The 10,600-nt window shown below is 41.3% G+C and overlaps 1 pseudogene; it reads left to right on the forward strand.

The window, feature by feature from the left end:
* Positions 1 to 23: 23 nt before the first annotated feature.
* LOC119921428 lies at positions 24 to 9,217 on the forward strand (annotated as a pseudogene).
* Positions 9,218 to 10,600: the final 1,383 nt, after the last annotated feature.

The following is a 10,600-nucleotide window of genomic DNA, read 5'->3' on the forward strand; positions in this document are numbered from 1 at the left end:
ATATGATTAAAAAAACAGGTACCATGAACTCTCCAGATCCCACAGTGGGTTACTCTCGGGGTAATATCCAGCCGACCAAAGATCTGGTCTTCACAGAGAAGGCTTCAAATCAAAGACTCTTGGACCCTCTGCACTGGAGAAAACACACCCTTCGTTTTTTCATTCCCTTGCCTCTAGGTGAGTCTTTGTTAAATAAATGGTTTGAGACAGTTAAAGAAGCAACCACTTACAAACTGCTTGTGATGACACTGACACTGAAATGGGCATACAGGTCAAAGTGTAAAAAGGTCAAATTAATTTAAGCAAACAAGCATGCTGAATTTCATTTTAATTTCCTTTGTGTCTATTGCAATTCCAACGAAGTTGTTCAGGGAAACACCTGACAGCCTGATCAGGCAGTTGGTCCTGGAAAGGTGATTAACTGTTTGAACAGTTCTTGGGTTATTGTAGTCTTCAATCAATCAACCAATTATATTAATTGAACTCTTAGTGGGTGCAAAGTCCTGAGCACTTGGGAGAGTACAGTGTAACAGAGCTTGTTGACAAGTTCCCTGCCCACACTTAGCTTACATTCTAGAGGGGGAGGCAGACATTAATACAAGTAGCTACATTATGCCTATGTGCTGTGGGGCTGAGGGATAAGTGAATAAAGGGAGCAAACTGAGAAACAGAATAATCTTGTGGATATAGCATGGGCTTGGGAGGCTGAAAGGCCTGGGTTCTAGTCCTTGCTCCACCATTTGTCTGCTATGTGACCTTGGGCAAATCACATAACTTCTCTATGCCTCAGTTCCATCATCTAAAATATGTGAATTGAGATTGTGAGCTCCATGTGGGACATAGACTGTGTGCAACCTGATTAACTTGTATCTACCCCACTGCTTAATACAGTGTCTGGCACGTAGTGAACACTCCCAAATACCATGAAAAAACTAAATGCAATCAAAGACTTTGATTACAATCAATCAACTGTTGTTACAATCAAAGTAGTATTTGAGAGGTAGCCTTTTCTATGACTATTGTGACCACTTCCCCTCCCCCTACTTAAACGCTGAGTTGATTTGAGTTGGAACTACATCTGTTAATGTATTTCATTATCTGTCTCACCCTGTAGACACTAAGCCCCTTGTGAGCAGAGATTGCATTTAAGCAGTTTTATTGTATTGTACTTTCCCAGGCCTTTAATAGAGTGTTCTGCTCACATAAGTACTCAACAAATACAATCTTCATCCTACTTTATCCAGTGCCTAGCACAGTGCTTGATGCATTGTAATAATAATAATAATAATAATAATGATAATAACAATAATAATAATGGGCCAAGCACCAGGGTAGATACAAAATAATCAGGTCAGGCACTGTCCTTATCACACACGAGGCTTAGAGTCTAGTGGGATTAATAAATAACTGGGGTGGTTGATCCATCATTCTATACAAGCTCAAGGACTTTTTCTATCTGGAGGAAAGACTTTATGAGATCTGCCTTGTTCTGAGACCACAGTTCTTAATCTACAAGCTTCCTTCATCTATGAAACAAAAAAAAGTCCTGTCTAATTCAAATATCCAGAGTGTTATAAGAAAAGGATATCACTCCTTTCTTTCTAGTGAAGGACCTCCGTATCTCACAGTAATTGAAAAATAGCCAAAAAAGATGAGGGACATATTTCAAAAAGTAAAAATCCAAACAAATGAATTGTTTCCTTTCACTTCGAACCTACGGGGACATCGATCAATCAATCCTTCAGCATTATTTATTAAATGCTTACAAGGATAATTACACATTTCAAAATGTGCTGCTGTAATTCTACATTGTCTTTTGAAGGTTCATTGCAAAGAGACTGAGCAGGGTAAAGGGTACCTTCCCCCAATATTCAGTCACCAGGCTTCAATTATATAAAAGCACTGCCACATTTTAAACCTATACCACCCACCCTCTTTTCAAACTCTGTGCACTCAAATGGTACTAAATTCCTAAAATGAAAATGAAGGACTTACTGCTGATTCCTCAGTATTTTGGGACATCCTTGTTCCTGTGAACCCGTCTCCATATGAGGGCCTGGCTTTCAATTCCATGGGCTGGGAATCTGGTTCATTATGGATTCTCCCTCTTCAGACCATCCCCCTTCCCAGAGATCCTAATATAATTTCAGTCTCCTCAAGCCCTTTTGGTTCCCTTTATTCATCCCCGTCCTCAGCACTTATGGATGTGTCCCTGATTTAATCATTTATGTCTATATTAACCTCTAAACTGTAAGCTCTTTGTGGGCAGGGAATGTGCCTGTTATGTTGTTAAATTGTACTCTCCCACGTGCTTAGTACAGTGCTCTACACACAATAAATGCTCAATAAATGTGATTGATTGATTTCCCCCTCTTATTTGTTGCTTGTTGTTTCTGATATCATTGGAGAGGTAACGTGGCCTAGTGAATAGAGCACAGGCCTGGGAGTCAGAGGACCTGGGTTTTAATCCTGGTTCAGCCACTACTCTGCTGTGTGACGTTGGACAAGTCACTTCACTTCTCTTTGCCTACCTTACTTTAACTGTAAAATGGGAATTAAGACTGAGCCCCATGTGGGACATGGACTGTGAACAACCTGATCAACTTATTTATACCCCAGCACTTAGTACAGTGCTTGGCACATAGTAAGTTTATAACAAATATCATTTAAAAGTATCAGAGTGGACACTAGGCTTTCACTTCCTTTTTGGGATAGAAATTGTACTATTGCCAAATTGTACTCCCCAACTGCTTAGTACAGTGCTCTGCACACAGTAAGTACTCAAAAAATACAATTGAATTAAATAGGAGTTAGCACCTCGTTTCACTCATGAGTCATAATTTTGTCTATTCAGATTTCACGCTAGGTACTTTTCATAATCAGCATTGTTAATTTCTGCTCTTTCTTCATTAAGGACGAACTCCAGGGATCAGTTCAGAAACAGATATAAATGCTTCTGCATTGTTCTAACTGGGAAGCCATTGCAACAATGCCTTCTTTTACAAGACTGTTATGAAATTCTGAGGGGTTGGCAGTAAATCCTTCATTTCCAGATTACCTAATTTAGAAATTTATATAGCATTTGAGTACACGGAGTTTGAAGAGAGGGTGGGTGGTAAAGGTCTAAAATGTGGCAATCCTTTTGTGTAATTGGAATCTGCAATAAAAAAACCTGCTTGGCTGTAGTGAATTTTTTTTCATTTTTGCCAGTTATTTATCAGCCTGGAATGTGAATCAAGATTTAGAATATTAGCAATTCCAGAATCACACCTAAATTCTCCTATTAACTTTTCAATCCATAAAGGATGCACCCTACCTACTAGGCTAAGTGTTCAGTTTAGAGACAAGAAGTGTACATGAATTCTGCAAAAGCACATGATGATTTCATATCAAATTATCTTTAAATATTAGTGAAGACATTTCTTAAGACATTTGATGATAATGGTCAAGAATAGGTATAATATGTAGTTATAAGAAGGAAATCTTAGCTATATTGACAGCCTAGTTGCATCCTCTGAAAAATTCAAAGGATTCTTGAGTGTTTCCCCTTCCCTGTCTTCTTCTGTCTCTGATTTTTTAATGATATTTGTTCAGCACTTACTATGCGCCAGGCACTGTACTAAGCACTGGAGTAGATACAGGATAATCAGTTTGGATACAGTCCCTGGCTCACATGGGGCTCAAGGTCTAACCCCCATTTTACAAATGAGGTAACTGAGGCACAGAGAAGTTAAATGACCTGCCCAAGATCATATAGCAGATAAGTGGTTGAGCCAGGATTAGAACCCAGTTTCTTCTGATTCCCAAACCTGAGCTCAGTACAAAAGGGAATATTGGTTCTCCTAATTGTCCTTTTTCTTTACTCCATAATTATATGGTATTTCTTCGATCTCTCTTTTGGTTCTCCCTTTTTAATTCTCATATCTTGATTGCTTTCCTGTCCTATTTTTTTCATCATTCTCTATCTTCTTCCATATCGTTCTTCCATTTTACACTGCTCCCTCCATTTTTCTTGTTAGCCCTGACAACCCCTCAGACATTCAGAAGACAGCAACATCTGCTCCTCATACTCCCATGCACGGCTTCCCCCACCCCTGCAACCCACACACAGCATTCCCATACTCACAATCCGTCCAGCTTCCCCTTTGATGGGTATTTTGAAGGCAGAGGCAAAATGGCGACTGAAAATTCTTACATTTTGGTTTGAGCATCTGAAGAAAAATTAGCAACTGGGGGCATGGTAAATATACTATCACCAGGCTAATGAGATTCTTCCAAACAACCCACTTCCCCATCCTCTCATGATCAGGCCTGCTGGAGGAACCAGCCTAGGCAGTTGCACTGCTATCCTTCTCATCCCTCCTAACTTGGAATTTCATGGCTCCCTGCTGCCTCCTTCATTAAACTCTCTTTCTCCAGAAGCCCCGGATTCTTACCCTGACCTCCTTACCTGCTACTTCAAATTTTAAAAATCCCCCCATCCCCTGCACACTTAGTTGCTGTGGGTCAGAACCTAGACTTCCAGTAAATCTAGAAAACCTGGAACCAGATAGTGGGTGTCCTATGTCATGGCATGATCCATAAAGTAGAAACAGTGAGTTAGGCAACTGATTGACTGCAGACTCATTTAGAAAATGATCATCTAATCATTTGCTCACATGCTCCGACAAGAGCTCCTAAAATGCTTTGTTTTTTTTTTTAACAAGGCTGGGTTTTCACTAGGTAATTTTGTAATTTGTTAAGTTCCTCAAAGTGCTTAGGAGTTGTCAAGACCATATTCAGTCAGTCAGTCAGTCAATCATATTCATTGAACAATTACTGTGTGTACTAAGCCCTTGAGAGAGCATAATACAACAATAAACAGATACATTCCCTCCCCAAAGTGAGCTTACTGTAATTCATTCAATCGCATTTATTGAGCACTTACTATGTGCAGAGCACTGTGCTAAACGCTTAGGAAGTACAAGTAGGCAACATATAGAGACGGTCACTACCCAACAACGGGCTCTCAGTCTACAAGGGGGAGAAAAACAAAACTAAACATGTAGACAAATGTCAAAATTGTCAGGACAAATAGAATTATAGCTATATGCACATCATTAACAAAATAAATAGAATAGTAAGTATGTACAAGTAAAATAAATAGAGTAATAAATCTGTACAAATATATACAAGTGCTGTGGGGAGGGGAAGGAGGTAGGAGGGGGGATGGGGAGGAGGAGAGGAAAAAGGGGGCTCAGTCTGGAAAGGCCTTCCAGAGGAGGTGAGCTCTCAGTAGGGCTTTGAAGGGAGAAAGAGAGCTAGCTTAGCAGATGTGTAGAGGGAGGGCATTCCAGGCCAGGGGAAGGACGTGGGCCAGGAGTCAACGGCGGGACAAGTGAGAATGAGGTACATTGAAGAGGTTAGTGGCAGAGGAGTGGAGGGTATGGGCTGGGCTGTAGAAGGAGAGAATGGAGGTGAGGTAGGAGGGTGCGAGGTGACGGAGAGCCTTGAAGCTGAGAGTGAGGAGTTTTTGCTTGATTAGTAGGTTGACAGGCAACCACTGGAGATTTTTGAGGAGGGGGGTAACATTCTCAGAGCATTTCTGAATAAAGATGATCCGGGCAGCAGAGTGAAGCATAGACTGAAGTCGAGAGAGATAGGAGGATGGGAGATCAGAGAAGAGGCTGATGCAGTAATCCAGTAGAGGTAGGATGAGAGATTGAACCAGCAAGGTAGTGGTTTGGATGGAGGGGAAAGGGCGTATCTTGGCAATGTTGTGGAGGTGAGACCTGCAGGTTTTGGTGATGGATTGGATGTGTGAGGTGAACGAGAGAGCGGGGTCGACGATGACACCAAAGTTGTGGGCTTGTGAAACGGGAAGGATGACAGTGCCATCTGCAGTGATGGAAAAGTCAGGGAGAGGGCAGGGTTTGGGTGGGAAGATAAGGAGTTCAGTCTTTGACATATTGAGTTTTAGATGGCGGGCAGACATCCAGATGGAGATGTCCCGAAGGCAGGAGGAGATACGAGTATGGAGGGAGGGAGAAAGAGCAGGGGCAAAGATGTAGACTTGGGTGCCATCAGCGTAGAGATGGTAGTTGAAGCCGTGGGAGCGAATGAGTTCATCAAATGAGTGAATGTAGATAGAGAATAGACTAGAATAGAAGGATATCAACAACTGACCCTTGAGGAACCCCTACAGTAAGGGGATGGGAAGGGGAGGAGTAGCCCACAAAGGAGACTGAGAATGAATGGTCGGAGAGATACAAGGATAACCAGGAGAGGACGGAGTCTGTGAAGCCGACAGACACATTCCTGCCCACAAAGAACTCACAGTCTAGAGACGAGCTCACTGCCTATTACACACCGACACACAATCATTTCTTTAGGCAGTTTCCAGGCAGAACCATGTCATCAGAATAATAAATTGTGTTCTCTTCAAAACAGAAGGTGTACACTTGTGCAGTGGAAAAACTGACCGTAAAGTAAATTTCCGTACCGTTTTCTTTCCCCAAAATACTCTAGACTGTCAACTCGTTGTGGGCAGGGAATGTGTCTGTTTATTTATTCATTCATTCAATCGTATTTATTGAGCGCTTAGTGTGTGCAGAGCACTGTACTAACCTCTTGGAAGTGCAAGTTGGCAGCATATAGAGACGGTCTACCCAACAGCGGGCTCACAGTCTAGAAGGGGGAAACATTATTGTTTATTTTTGCATTTTATTGTTTATTGTTTATCGGTGTATTGTACACTCGCAAGCACTTAGTACAGTGCTCTGCAAACAGTAAATGCTCAGTAAATGACATTGAATGAATTAATGAATTTGCACATCAACAATTTTAATCAATTTTCACAATATCTCCGGAAGGTAAGAGGAGGCAGAAATTACTATCCCCATTCCAGGAAGAGGAAATTGATGTTGAGAGGTCGTGAACTTGCCTTAGGTCAATCAGCAAGTCAACAGTTGAGTTGAGACCAGAATTTCGGTCCTCATAACTCCCAGAATCATACTCTTACCACAGTACTCCTTGGAGAAAATTCATATGAGAAGATTGTGACAGATGGTAGGGTTGTAGCTGATGAGTGCTGAGAAATTTGCACAGATAACCCACAAATGAATTAGTTCAGTAATAATCAAAACCTGCCCGTCTCAGCTCCACAACATTGCCAAGATCCGCCCTTTCCTCTCCATCCATACTGCTACCCTCCTCGTTCAAGCTCTCATCCTATCCCGTCTTGACTACTGCATCAGCCTTCTCTCTGATCTCCCATCCTCGTGTCTCTCTCCACTTCAGTCCATACTTCATGCTGCTGCCCGGATTATCTTTGTCCAGAAACGCTCTGGGCATATTACTCCCCTCCTCAATAATCTCCAGTGGCTACCAATCAATCTGCGCATCAGGCAGAAACTCCTCACCCTGGGCTTCAAGGCTGTCCATCACCTCGCCCCCTCCTACCTCACCTCCCTTCTCTCCTTCTACAGCCCAGCCCGCACCCTCCGCTCCTCTGCCGCTAATCTCCTCACCGTACCTCGTTCTCACCTGTCCCGCCATCGACCCCCGGCTCGCGTCATCCCCCGGGCCTGGAATGCCCTCCCTCTTCCCATCTGCCAAGCTAGCTCTCTTCCTCCCTTCAAGGCCCTACTGAGAGCTCACCTTCTCCAGGAGACCTTCCCAGACTGAGCCCCTTCCTTCCTCTCCCCCTCGTCCCCGTCTCCATCCCCCCCATCTTACCTCCTTCCTTTCCCCACAGCGCCTGTATATATGTATATATGTTTGTACATATTTATTACTCTATTTATTTATTTATTTTACTTGTACATATCTATTCTATTTATTTTATTTTGTTAGTATTTTTGTTTTTTTTTTCTCTATTTCCCCCTTTTAGACTGTGAGCCCAATGTTGGGTAGGGACTGTCTCTATATGTTGCCAATTTGTACTTCCCAAGCGCTTAGTACAGTGCTCTGCACATAGTAAGTGCTCAATAAATATGATTGATTGATTGATTAATAATCTTGCATCTTTATCAAATTGAAATTGGGAACCATTCTGTCTTCATCCTTTCTCAATGAGCTGCCCTAACATCTTCCCTCTAGAACTCTTCGTGGTTTTCCCTGTTACTTATTGAGTTGTTTTTCTCCTAGTCTTCTCGGGTGTGTGGATATATGCCTCAAATGACTCACCCTTTTTTCTCCTATCTAAATGTTTAATGGGGAATACAAAAAAAACTGTCCCACGTGTACCCGGATGTGAACATTGTAAGGAATAAATAAATGCCTGACCAAAATCGCATGACTGTGACTGAGTTCATCTTCCTGGGGATTGTGGACTCCAAGGAGCTTCAACTCATTCTTTTCATCTTGTTTTTAGCTCTGTGGTCACCATGCTAGGGAACTTGAAGATGATGGTGCTGATCTGAGTGGATTCACCACTCGATACCCCCATGTATTTTTTTCTCATCGGCTTGTCCTTTGCTGATGTTTGCTATTCATCCACAATCACCCCCAAATGCTGGTGGATTTATTATCTCAGAGGAAAGCCATCTGTTTTGTGGGCTGCTTTCTGCAGATGTATGTTTTCATGGCCTTGGCCACAAATGAATGTATCTTTTTTGGGTTGATGGCCTATGACCGTTATACTGCCATCTGCAACCCTCTGCCCTATACTGATCACTGGTGCATGTGTTGCAGCCTTCTTGAATTCAGTGATTCATACAAGTTACACAAGTAGCCTGTCTTTCTGTGAGTCTAATGTCATCCAACATTTTTTCTGAGACAGACCTACACTCCTCAAACTCTCCTGTTCACCCACGTGAATAAAAAGATTATTTTCACCTGTGCAAGATTAAATATGCCAGACACGTTATTGATCATTCTGAGTTCTTATACATATATTATCTCCTCCATCTTGCACATGCATTCTGATGAGGGCAAACGCAAAGTCTTCTCTACCTGTGCTTCCTACCTGAAGGCTGTTATTATATTCTATGGGATGATAATCTTTTCATATCTACAACCCAGTTCCAGCTATTCACTAAATGAAGACTGTGTGGTGTCAGTCTTCTGCATGGTGGTGATCGCCATGTTAAACCAACTCCCTGATTTACAGTTTGAGAAACAAGGAGGTGAAGGAAGCTCTAAAGAAACTGATTTTGAGAAGCAGAATTCCTGTCATTATTTAGGTGGTTTGGGTAATTTAGTAAGGAAGGATAGTGAGCTGAGTTTAGGATCATAGGCTTGACCTCAACCTTATGAAATAAATGATAACTTCTAACCCAGAAAATAATGAGAATTGGCCTTAGGCGAGTGCTATTAGTGAATTACTACGGTCTTTGCAATTCTTTTTTTATTATTATCATTATTATTATAATAATGTTGTCACAACTTCTCTGGGCCTCAGTTACCTCATCTGTAAAATGGGAAATAAGATTGTGATTTCCATGTGGGACAGGGACTGGGTCCAACCTGATTAGCTTGTATCTACTCCAGTGCTTAATACAATGCCTGGCACATAGTAAGTGCTTAATGATAATAATAATAATAATAATAATAATAATAATAATGGCATTTATTGAGCGCTTTCTCTGTGCAAAGCACTGTTCTAAGCGCTGAAAGCAAATGAAAAAAATACACAATGGGTATCTTACTGTTTACCAGGGAGGGATCGAAAGCAGCCAGAATCCTCCTAGACTGACTATTGAAGAATATAGTAAAGCATGTAGTTCCCAAATAACCATGTAGCTTCAGAATCAAATGTAGAAAAGCAGATGGCAAGATCAGTTGAACAGGTAATATGAGCTCACAAGCAACACAAAACCATATATGTTGTAGATATAAACTTTACAAAACTAGTCGATACCATCAACACGTTTGTGTCCTGACAATTGTAGCACTAATTAAGTTGGATGGACAACAGAAGGTCATCAAGATTCAATCTCTGCTCCTCAGCAGTGTGATTAGTAGAGCAGGATTTTGAAGTACTCTTTATGATCCTTTCCTAATAATCAGAGGGAGTAAAACAATCTGTTTCATTCTGCTGTCCTCGAGGATGAGAGAACTGAAAGTTTTTCAGATAGTCTCCTGATCCACTGGGAAACCTCCAACTCAGCAGACTTTAAACATGGTCAAAATCATTTGAGATGATCCTCCAGGAGCTGTTAAAACTTGAGGAAAGTGTGGAAGAAGATATGCAGGTGATTGTGAACTGTTTCACAGAGATAACATGGAACTATGGACTGTCATTAAGTCTGAGGGATCATGAAACAGTGCTAAAAGTGGCAAATGCCACTGCACTGCAGAGGACAACATTACATCTGCACTATTTGGAACAGAATATTTTCACTCACCTTTTTAGCACACATCCATATATTTGCTTGGACAGTCATATAAAGGTAATCCATATACCTATACTCCATTAACATGGGACTATTTCCAGACAGTAATAATTTCATGAGGACCACATGCATGCAGCAAGGAGACAAGGTGAATTTTAACTATCCACGGCAAATATCTTTTCTGGAAAGATCTTTAGTTGTACATTATGTCATGAATAAAATCAATATACCTATTATTACGATACTAAATATTTGAAAGGGTATGTGTTAAAATGTCAAGAGAC

This window comes from Tachyglossus aculeatus, assembly GCF_015852505.1.
Source record: "Tachyglossus aculeatus isolate mTacAcu1 chromosome 12 unlocalized genomic scaffold, mTacAcu1.pri SUPER_6_unloc_2, whole genome shotgun sequence".
NCBI classification, from domain to species: domain Eukaryota; kingdom Metazoa; phylum Chordata; class Mammalia; order Monotremata; family Tachyglossidae; genus Tachyglossus; species Tachyglossus aculeatus.